This window comes from Arachis ipaensis, chromosome B4 (assembly GCF_059453495.1).
Source record: "Arachis ipaensis isolate K30076 ecotype BB chromosome B4, ASM5945349v1, whole genome shotgun sequence".
Lineage (NCBI taxonomy): Eukaryota > Viridiplantae > Streptophyta > Magnoliopsida > Fabales > Fabaceae > Arachis > Arachis ipaensis.
This window is the reverse complement of record NC_142439.1, coordinates 55,689,423-55,701,559: the sequence shown is the minus strand read 5'-3', so window position 1 is coordinate 55,701,559 and position 12,137 is coordinate 55,689,423.

Here is a 12,137-nt window from a genome sequence, read left to right as displayed (position 1 = left end):
ATATAATAATGGGAGCTACACCCTTCACAGAAAGAATCCTAAGGGCAAAACTCCCCAAAGGCTTCGACAAACCTACCGATATAAAGTACGATGGAACTAAGGATCCCCAAGAACATCTAACGGCTTTTGAGGCCAGAATGAACCTAGAAGGAGCAGCCGACGCGGTCCGATGCAGAGCCTTCCCGGTAACCCTCGCCGGGCCAGCGATCAAATGGTTCAACGCCCTCCCGAACGGATCCATAGCCAGCTTCCACGATATTACACGAAAGTTCATGGCCCAGTTCACTACTAGGATCACCAAAGCCAAACACCCCATCAGCTTACTAGGGGTCACGCAAAAACAAGAAGAATCCACAAGAAAATACCTCGACCGCTTCAACGACGAATGCCTAACGGTCGACGGACTCACGGATTCCGTCGCAAGCCTTTGCCTGACCAATGGGCTAATGAACGAAGATTTTCGCAAACACCTCACCACCAGACCGGTATGGACCATGCATGAGATCCAGAACGTCGCCAAAGATTACATCAACGACGAAGAAGTCAGCCAGGTCGTCACCGCCAACAAGCGGCAGCACGGCAACGCCCAGCGCGGCAATTCGGCTTCTCACCAAAATCCAACACTCAAAGAGAATCAACGGGACCACCCCAGGCCGACTAGCCGACCACCGAGAATAGGCAAATTCTCTAATTACACGCCCTTGACAGCACCAATTACTGAGGTATACCACCAAATAGCAGATCGAGGCATCATTCCGAAAGCCCGGCAACTCAAAGAAAGGACAGGAGGCAACAAAACCCTTTACTGCGAATACCACCGAGGTTACAGTCACAGGACACAAGATTGTTTCGACCTTAAAGACGCCCTTGAACAAGCCATACGAGACGGCAAACTCCCAGAATTTGCCAAAATCATCAGAGAACCGAGACGCGCGGAGAGAGACAGGTCGTCGGAGAGGGAAGGACGTAACCCGAGAACCCAAAAGCAACCCCCCAGGGAAAGCCCAGAGGAAGATCCAACCATCATAGTAAACGTCATCACAGGCAAGGACGTATCAAGCAAGTCAAAACTAACAATGAAGAAAGACCTCAAGGTAATGGCTGTAAGGAACCAAGTCCCAATCTCCGCGGCCGACAATACGATAACGTTCTTACCAGAGGACTGCCAACACGGCACCTCAGCCGAGGATGCCCCTTTCGTCATCTCAGCTAGAATCGGAACAGGACTCTTACGAAGGATACTGGTAGACACCGGGGCAGACTCAAACATCCTTTTTCGAGGAGCCTTCGATAAACTCGGACTCCGCAACGACAACCTCCAAACACACCGCCACGGCGTCACGGGACTCGGAGACAACTTCCTCAAACCAGATGACTCAATCACACTTCCCATCACCATAGGAACGAGCAGCCAGAAGAAGACAATCCTATCTGAATTCGTAGTCCTAAAAGACTCCACAGCCTATAACGTGATCCTCGGAAGGAAAACAATCAACGACTTCTCCGCAGTTATCTTCACCAAATACCTCCTTATGAAATTCAGAACCGACGACGGCTCCGTCGGCACCATCCACGGGGACCGAGAAGTCGCAGCCGAATGCGATAACACCAGCCTAGCCCTAAGGAAGAAATCACGAGATGCGGCCAGAGTATTCCTAGCCGATCTGGATGCCCGACAAGACGGCCAACCCAGGCCAGAGCCAGAAGGGGATATGGAAAAACTACAAATAGGGCCAACCAAGGATGAATACACCTTCATTAATAGGAACCTCCCATATGACCTCAAAGAGGAGCTCTCTCAACTCCTGAAACAAAATAGAGACCTGTTTGCATTCACACCGGCCGACATGCCGGGAATAAACCCCGACCTAATGTCTCACCGTCTAGCCGTGGACCCCAAAGCTAAACCAGTAGCACAAAGGAGAAGAAAAATGTCACCGGACCGAGCCACCGAAGTCAAAAAACAAGTTAAAGCCCTACTCGAGGCCAACTTTATCCGAGAACTCCCCTACACGACCTGGCTAGCCAACGTCGTACTAGTGAAAAAATCTAATGGGAAATGGCGAATGTGCGTCGACTACACGGACCTCAACAAAGCTTGTCCGAAGGACGCCTTCCCCCTACCAAACATCGACGGATTGGTAGACGCTGCATCCGGTCACCGATACCTCAGCTTCATGGACGCATATTCTGGATACAACCAGATTCCGATGCACCGACCAGACGAAGAGAAAACAGCGTTCATCACCCCGGACGGGACGTACTGCTACACAGTAATGCCCTTCGGTCTAAAAAATGCTGGAGCAACCTATCAAAGACTGGTTAACAAGATATTCCGAGACTTATCCGGTAACAAATTAGAAGTCTACATAGACGACATGCTCGCCAAGACCGAATCCGGCGAACAACTAACCAACGACCTCGAGGTCATAATGAACACCCTACGAAAGCACCAAATGCGACTCAACCCGGCAAAATGTGCCTTCGGAATGGAAGCAGGAAAGTTTCTCGGCTTCATGATTACACAGCGCGGAGTCGAAGCAAACCCAGAGAAATGCCGTGCCATCCTTGAAATGACAAACCCAAAAAACCTCAAAGAAATCCAAAAGCTCACCGGCAGATTAACGGCGTTATCACGTTTTCTCGGGGCATCGGCTCAAAAGGCAATCCCTTTCTTCAAACTAATGAAAAAAGGAACACCTTTCAAGTGGGAAACGGAATGTGAAGAAGCTTTCCAACATTTCAAAAAAGTTCTAGCGGAACCACCAATCCTCGCCAAACCTCAGACAGGGGAAATACTTTACATATACCTCTCCATAACGGAGGAGGCACTTGCAGCAGCACTAATCCGAGAAAACGAGAAAAAAGATCAAAAACCCATATACTTCATAAGCAAAGTCTTACAAGATGCGGAAGCTCGCTACTCACGCATAGAAAAGCTAGCTTACGCACTCCTTATAGCCTCCCGACGCCTACGACAATACTTCCAAGCTCATTCCATGACGGTCCGAACCGACCAAGCGGTCAAACAGGTACTACAAAAACCCGACTTAGCAGGAAGAATGCTAGCATGGTCCATCAAACTATCCCAGTTCGATATCAAGTTCAAACCTCGATACGCGATCAAAGCACAGGCCATGGCCGACTTTATCGCCAAAATGACACCAGGAGACTCCACCCCCGAATCGTGGAAACTACACGTTGACGGCTCCTCGAATACCACCTCCGGAGGCACCGGGGTCATTCTCGAAAGCCAAAACGGAGTCGTGATCGAACAATCAGTGCGATACGAATTCCCAGTCTCAAACAACCAGGCAGAGTACGAGGCCCTCTTGGCAAGCCTATCCTTAGCCAGGGAAGTCGGAGCAAAGGTCCTAGAAGTAAATACCGATTCTCAGGTAGTCAGTTCCCAAATTAACGGAGACTACCAGACACGAGATCCCCTCCTACAACAATACCTCGCCAAGGTAAACAAACTAAAGGAAGGATTCGAGTACATTACCATACAGCACATTCCTAGGGAACGAAATGCCAGGGCATACCTACTCTCCAAGCTAGCCAGTACCAAACCCGGACACAGTAACAAGTCGCTGATCCAGGAAGTCGTCAAGACACCCTCCGTGTCAACAACAACCAACGCTCATCTGACAATCTCAAACCGGGGATCTTGGACCTACCCTATCCTGCAATACCTCCTCGATGGAACACTGCCACCAGACCCCAAAGAGGAAAAACGAATAAAAAGGGAAGCCACCAACTATACCATTGTCGCAGGACAGCTATACAAACGCGGATTCTCGCAACCCCTGCTCAAGTGCATCGAACCCGAAAACACGGAGTACATACTCCGTGAAATCCACGAAGGCTGCTGCGGTCACCACGTCGGGGGCAAAACATTAGCCCAAAAAATCATCAGAGCAGGCTACTTCTGGCCCACGGTTATCCGGGATTCCATACAAATAGTTAAAAACTGCGACAAATGCCAAAGGCACGCCAATATTCACCAAGCCGCACCGCACCAGCTCAGCACCATATCGGCAGAACGGCCGTTCGGCACTTGGGGCATCGACCTCGTCGGACCCTTCCCAACGGCACCCGGCCAGCTTAGATACCTCATCGTCGCCATAGACTACTACACTAAATGGATCGAACCCGAACCCCTGTCCTGCATAACGGCAACCCAATGCCGAAAATTCCTCTGGCGTCAGATCATCACCCGATTCGGGATCCCCGAGATCGTTATCTCGGACAACGGAACCCAATTTACCGACAAAAAATTCAGAGAATTTTTAGAGGGGCTACATGTATCTCACCGTTTCAGCTCGGTAGAACACCCTCAGACAAATGGACAGGTGGAATCCACGAACAAAATAATCGTCAAAGGACTTAAAAAGCGGCTCGACGAAGCCAAAGGACTATGGGCCGACGAACTCGGGTCGGTCCTATGGTCATACCGAACCACACCTCAAACAACAACGGGAGAAACACCTTTCTGACTAACATACGGTGTTGAGGCGGTCATCCCGGTAGAGATCGGAGACCCAAGCCCCAGAAAAATGGTCGGAGGTAACGACGAAGAAGCAGAACGAGACCTCATTGACGAAACAAGAAGCATAACCCATCTCAGAGAGCTAGCCCTAAAGCAAAGAATCAGCCTGAGATACAATCACGGAGTCATCCGGTGAGAATTCGCGGCCAACGACCTCGTCTTACGACGAAACGACATCGGTCCCCCGACCCCAGGAGAAGGGAAGCTCACCCCCAACTGGGAAGGACCATACAGAATCAAGGCCGTAATCGGAAAAGGAGCGTACAAACTCGAACGGCTCAGCGGCGACGAAGTCCCGAGAACATGGAACGCCGCCAACTTGCGACGATACTACGCCTAGACCAACCCACAAGGTCGCACCCTTGCCCTCATTTCTGTTTTTGTACCTCTCCTACCAGTTTACAAATTCTAAGTTTTTATTTCATCTAAGTTTTAAACTCGGGTACTCTTTCCCGCCACCAACGGAGGGTTTTAACGAGGCCCAACCATCAATAAAAATTCCATTAAAACAGCTATTTATATTTTCCTAAATGTCCCAAAAACGGAACGGAAACACGACCACAATTGGGGGACTGATCACCCCCCAGGCCCAAAACACGCGGATATCCATGAAAAAACCCGACCAAACGACGTTCCGAGGGAACAAAATAGCCTAAAAACGGAATATAAAGAAAGCCCGGACGGCCCAAAAATAATATAACAACGGAACATACAAAAAGGCCCGAACGGCTGATAAACACTAATAAAACGAAAGTTCGGTGTTCCAAAATCCCAAAATACACGGCCCTTGGCCATCCAAAAGTATCCAAAAACACAGTCTGAAGAAAAATCCAAAAAAGATAAAGATAGAAAGCTACTCGAGGTCAACGATCTGGCCATCACGAATAGTCTTGAAGGCCCCCATCACGGACACATCCGCACCGGGAGCCAGCACTAAAGCCTGAGCCCTCATCGTCTCCTCGGTAGCCGCAATCGCACCCTTTGCATCAGCCAATAACTCCGCCTTCTCCCTCCTCAAGGCAGCGACCTCGGCCTTCAAAGTCTCTGATTCACTGAGAAGCACAGCCGCCTGAGAACCCGCATCAGAAGCCCGTTGCCGCTCCTCTGCCAGTTGAGAAAGAAGCGAAGTCTCAACCTCGGAAAGCCGGAGAATCTCCGCCCCGGCTTCCTCAGATGACTTCATCGCCTTCTCCCTAGCAACCCCGGCAGCCTCAAGCTCCTCCTTCAGCTTAGCCACCTCAGCCTGAGAATGACGGAGCTTCTTGTCCAACAAGCCAACTTGCGCCATCACAGGCTCGGCTTTTCGAACAACAACGGCAGATCGGAGAAGAGCACGATACACCGACTTAGCCTGGAATGAAACATCGCAGCCATCAAAAAATGGCTCCGTCCCAGGCATCAAGTGTTGATCAATAAACCCCGGAGCATCGAAACGTCGGTCCATCACACTGGGCACCAAACCTTCATCCTCAAAGGTCTCGCTGCTCGGGTCCTCAGGCCTTCTTCTCTTCCGAGAAGCCTCAGCAGCCGTCACCACAACGACTTCAGGAGAGTTCGTAGGCCCCGGAGAAACTTGAGCCTCGGCCCGCGCACCCGAGGAAACCACCTCCTGAGAAACTGGCTGAGAATCCACGGCAGGGTTAGAAACAGGAGTAGCCGGAGACGACGACCCCTCCTCCAGGGCCATCGCCGCCTTCAAACGAGCCAAGGATGTCAAGCCACCAGCCATCTCAACTGCAAACAATACAAAAAATCCCAAGTTACAAAAACGGGAAACAAAACATAAAAACCAAAGAAAAAACAGACACACACCAACATATGACCGGCAAGCAACCGGATCACCCATCACGTCCCGGGGATTAAGAGGACGCTCTCCAAACAACTGCCACAGAACGAGAACAATATCCCGATCCTCCGAGGACAGGAACTCTTTCGAAACCCGAGTAAAAACCGACGGACCCGCCTTAAAATTCCAGTAAGTGGGGAACCGACGATCACCCTCCAACGTCAACCAAAAGGGATGATGTCCCCCCGCGGGACGAACCTTAAAATAACCACTCTTAAAACCGTGGAAGGAGTCTTCATACAAATCGAAAATCCGACGATGGGGCTGAGCTCGGAAAGATACATACCCCTTTTTATGCTTCCCCTCCTTAGTCAGAAGAGTACACAAGAAAAGGAAAAGAAAAACGTTTACTGAGGCAGGTAACTCTAAATAATCACAAACGAGTTCAAAAGACCGTATTGCCGCCCAGCTGTTCGGATGTAGCTGGGACGGCGCCACAGAGCACCGATTCAACAACTGCTGAACAAAAGGAGAAAAGGGAAGCCGAACACCAAGCCGGGTGAACATCGCCTCATACACCCACATCCAATCCGGCACTGTCGGGGAATCGAGATTGGTATAGCAAACCCTCTCGTCAACCCCAGGGAGGGCAAGCTCGTAGTGGCGTTTGGCATCGCCACCCCCACAAACAGCCCCTTCATCACGGAGCCGTTGGAGGTCCGCCTCCGTCATCCGCGACGGTGTCCCCCAAACATCACTGGTGACCCAAGAAAAAAGGTCAGGGACACCCCCCGCCGGGGCCACCGGAGCCCTCACACCCTCCGTCCGTCGGCGAGCCATACCTAAAATATCGACGAGCACCACCGTCAGCCAAACCTCACGGCAGAAAACGACAGCAGGTAAAAAACCAAAAAATACTGCCACCGCACACCACCAATTATACGGTGGCACTCGCCCCAACCCTTTTCTAGGAACCCAACAGAACTATCTAACCACCATACAAACACCACAAAACTACTCTAAAACAGCTACACTTAGCAAAAACAAAAACAAAATACTGCAGAAAACAAAGCAGAAGAAGCAAAAAGAAACAAGAGAAATGCTAACCTGATAAATCGAAGGAAGACAACCCAAAGGAAAGACGCCGCAAAAGAAGACCAACCAAAACCACGGAAAGCGAAAACGAAGAATGGGAAATGCTCTGGTTGGAAAAAGAAGCAATAGAGAAGTAAAAGCAGAACGAGGGAACTGAAGGAGGAAAACCAAAACGGTTTTCGAAAAAAGTGCAGCTCGCAATAAATACCCCCCTCGAAAGCAGATAACGCCTCGAAGAACGCAACAGACGCGACTGACACGGAAGAGTCACGTCAGACCTAAACGGTCAGACGAATCTTCCACAATACGAAAACCAAGGCACCGACCTCATCTCAAAGTAATCAGACGGGCACCCGAGAAAAAATTCGAGCCCATAACAAACGTCTCCCAGCGACAGACCGATCACGTTCGCTCTCCCGCTGCGGGGGCAACTGTTACGGATCCGACCCACGGATCCCGCATACCCGGTTACCCGGTACGACCCATTTCGACCCGAAGGCCCAGAACCGGCCCTTCCAAGCTCCTAACCAACTTTCGAATTCAAACATCTCCCTTATCTTAGCCAAATAAGATAAGATAAGATATTCGCCATCACCTATAAATAGAGGACCCAGGTCCCTCCAGGTATTCATCCATTCCACACACTTTCTACCTCTCAGATCCATTCTGACTTGAGCGTCGGAGTGTCTTTGCAGGTACCACCCCCCATTGTTCCAGTCAAGCAATCCGATTCCAGCTTCGCCCGCGGGTTCCCGATCCACCCTTCAAACCGTACCAGAGACATCTCGTACAATACATATAGAATAAATTAGTATATATAGATAAATATATTTTAATATATAACATTTTTACAAAAATAAATGTAGTCTTTTATTTTTAAATAAATAAATATTAAAACATAAAGCTTATACATACATACATACATAAATATTTTTTATTTATTAAGATTAATTTATATACAATAAATTATTTTTAATATTAAAAAATACAACAAAATATAATTAAAAACAATATTTTATTTTAAATTTTTTAATAATGTTATGAGTTTATTCCACAAGTTATCATGTATGGTAACACTTACTTGTTAGTCATATTGCTAATTCAACTTAGTTTTTGGACATTATACCAATAAAATTGACGTTTTTCTCTTCTAGATGCAGCAGTAATCTTTATTTACTACTTTATTGGATCGTGTACAAAATGTAAAAAAAAATTAAAATTTCATCACATTCCATCATCGTTTTTGCCATATAAATGTAACTAAAAATAGAAAAAATATATTGATATATATATATATATATAGGTGAATGCTACCAACCCCCTCTAAAATAACATGTAAGTTACCCTTCATTATGTGTCACATTGTAATTGGTCCTTATCTTAACTATAGTTGTAGTTGAGGCGCCAACGTCCATCTACTGCCCTCCCACACAACCTCTCTTCCCAGTATAGCAGCGCCTTTTTTTTTTTTTTTTTTTTTTGCCATGGATCACTTATTACCCACATAATTAATGGTTAATTTGGTTATTAAATTTTTTTATTAAAAAAATATATCTTTATTTAATTACATGATGGAATATATATTTATATGTAAAATATAATTAAATAATAAAGTACGAATAAATTAAAAATTAAAAGAATAAAAATACTATAAAAAATACTTGTAAGAAAGTTAGATTTTATCATTTTAAACTTGTGTTATTAATTTTAACAATTTATTTTTTTTAAAAATAATTTATGTACGATAAAAAATATGTTTTTTTCTGATTTTAATTATACTTTTAAGTACTCTAAATAGAGTTATTATATTATATTTTACATATGAATATATGTTCTATCCTGTAATTAAATAAAGATTTGTTTTAATAAAAAAAATTAATAACCAAACTAAACATTACTTAGGTATGTATTTCATATTTATCTCTTAAATAGTTATACAATTTATTTTTTAAACTATTATATTGGTCTCTTCTCTAATATAATACAAAAAATAAATTTTCGTAAAAATAATTTGTTTAATTAGTAATTAAATAATAAAATACTAATAAATTAAAAATTAAAAAAATAAAAATACTATAAAAATACGGTAAAAAAGTTGAATTTTATCATTTTAAATTTCTGTTATTAATTTTAATAATATATTTATTTTTTAAATAATATATGTATGATAAAAAAATATGTTTATTTGTTTGGAGTACAAATTTTATTATTATATTTGTATGTTCATGATTTTAATTATACATTTAAATACTTTGAATTGATTTATTTTATTATATTATATTTTACATATAAATATATGTTCCATCACCTAATTAAATAAAGATATATTTTTTTAATAAAAAAAATTAATAACCAAATTAACCATTAATTATGTGGGTAAGAAGTGATCCATGGCAAAAAGAGGCGCTGACTATACTGGGAAGAGAGGTTGTGTGGGAGGGCAGTAGATGACAATAACGTTGGCGCCCCAACTATGGTTAAGATAAGGACCAATTACAATGTGACACATAATGAAGGATAACTTACATGTTATTTTAGAGGGGTTGGGTAGCATTCACCATATATATATATATAATTTTAATATATAATATTTAAAAAATGACAAATAAAATCTTTTAATTTAAAATAAATAAATATTAAGTATATAAATAAATATAAAAATATTTTTATTTATTAAAACTAATTATTATGCAATATTATTTTATTTACAAATTATAAATTAATTAAGTTATTTTATATTACTTGAAAATAATTAGATTATTCGTTAAAAAAATTAAATACATTGTAATAGTTAATTTTGTTAAAATTATATTATTGTATAATACAATTTTTTTATCTAAATATTTGTAAACATGGATTTTATTCAAATATTATATGTGATATCATTTTAACAAAATTAACTATTATATAATAACATATTTTATAACGTGCACAAAATTATCATTTGATATTAATGTATATTTTAAAATATTATATACAATCTATGAATCATTTCGCCAGTTACTATGTCTATATATCAAACACATTTTAGATACGACATTCATCTACACTCGTCCGACATTTGTGTTTTTTGTGTCCAACGAACCATGTCTTAGTAAAAGATAAAAAATTTCTCCAACCTTATTCTTAACATATATTTTTCAAATGGATTTTGAAATATTATATATATTATTATTTATTAAAAAAAACTATTTTAAATATTGTATATAATTAAAAAATAATATTAAAAATGGTTAAAAATTAATTTATATTTAAATATTAATAAAATATCAAAATATCATTACAATTTATCTAAAAAAAATTTATATTTTATGTATATGTCATTTCCTGTGTCTTATAAGAATTTGAAATTTGTGCGTCTGCGTATCCTGTGTCATGTTGTGTCCCGTGATTGTATTAGTTTTCATCCAAATGTTATATAATACATGAAAATATTGATTTTTTTTATTTTACACACTTTTAAACAAATATTTGAATTTTTATTTATATTCTTAAAAAATAAAAATAGAAAATAAACAATATTATTATTTTTTAAAAATATAGATAAAAATTTACTTCTAAAGATTATATATAAACGTACTTAGAGTTAGGAATCTTTACATATCTACCCACACTAATTTGTGACTTTCATGAGTCTATGTAACAATTCGCTATCTCTTTTTTTTTTTTGGTGACAATTCGCTATCTCTTTGATAACTCTCAAATTAATCATGGTGAGTAATATTTAAAACAATTAAAAAAAATAAGTGAATGTATTTTTAACTTTTTTTTTATTAGAATTGTCAATTATTTATTAAATTGTAGTTAGATAATTAATTTTATCTTTTTGGATTTTACTCTATAATAATAACTGAAACATCGATTCTGTGTAAAGTAAAAAAGAATTTTTAAAAATAAAAATGGTACATAATTATATAAAGATTACCTATATATAATTATATAAAAATGGTAATAATTATAATTATGTAATTTTCATGTCATTCCATACATTTTTCTTTTCATAGAAATAAATTGTTATCTATAATTAAAAAGTAAAAGTAATGTTGTTTTTTCTCTATTTCTATTTTTTAAGAGTATCAATAAAAAATTTAAAAATATTTGTATATTTTTGCCATACTTTTTTGGTATGTAAAAGATATAGCCACACTTTTAAAGCGTGGAAATAACAAAAGATACGGCCACACTTTTAAAGCATGGTAATAGCAAAAGATACGGCCACACTTTTAAAGCCTGGCAATAACGAGAGATACATCTACTCTTTTAAAGTGTGGTGATAATGAGATATGGCAACGCTTTTAAACCGTGGCAATAGCGAGAGATACGGCCACGCTTTTAAAGCGTGGCGATAGCATCATCAAATTAAAAAAAAAATCATTTTTCTGACTTTACCTTCATCACTATACAATATAAATTTTCAATTCTTTTTTATCACCAAACCTATAAATATAGTACGAAATTTTTATTTCAAGACAAATCAAACAGTAATTAGTGACATATATAATTTTTGCTATAATTATTTTATATATTAATACTCAAAAAATAAAATAAATTTTGAGTTCAAAACTTTGATTTCTCAACAAGCTTCTCAACCTGAGCATAAAAACATAGAAATAATTAAATGGACAATGTATCATCTCCATATATTAGTCCTACCGAGAAAGAAAATACTAGGACACTCTTTTTATATGGATAAAAGAATGGAAGGAA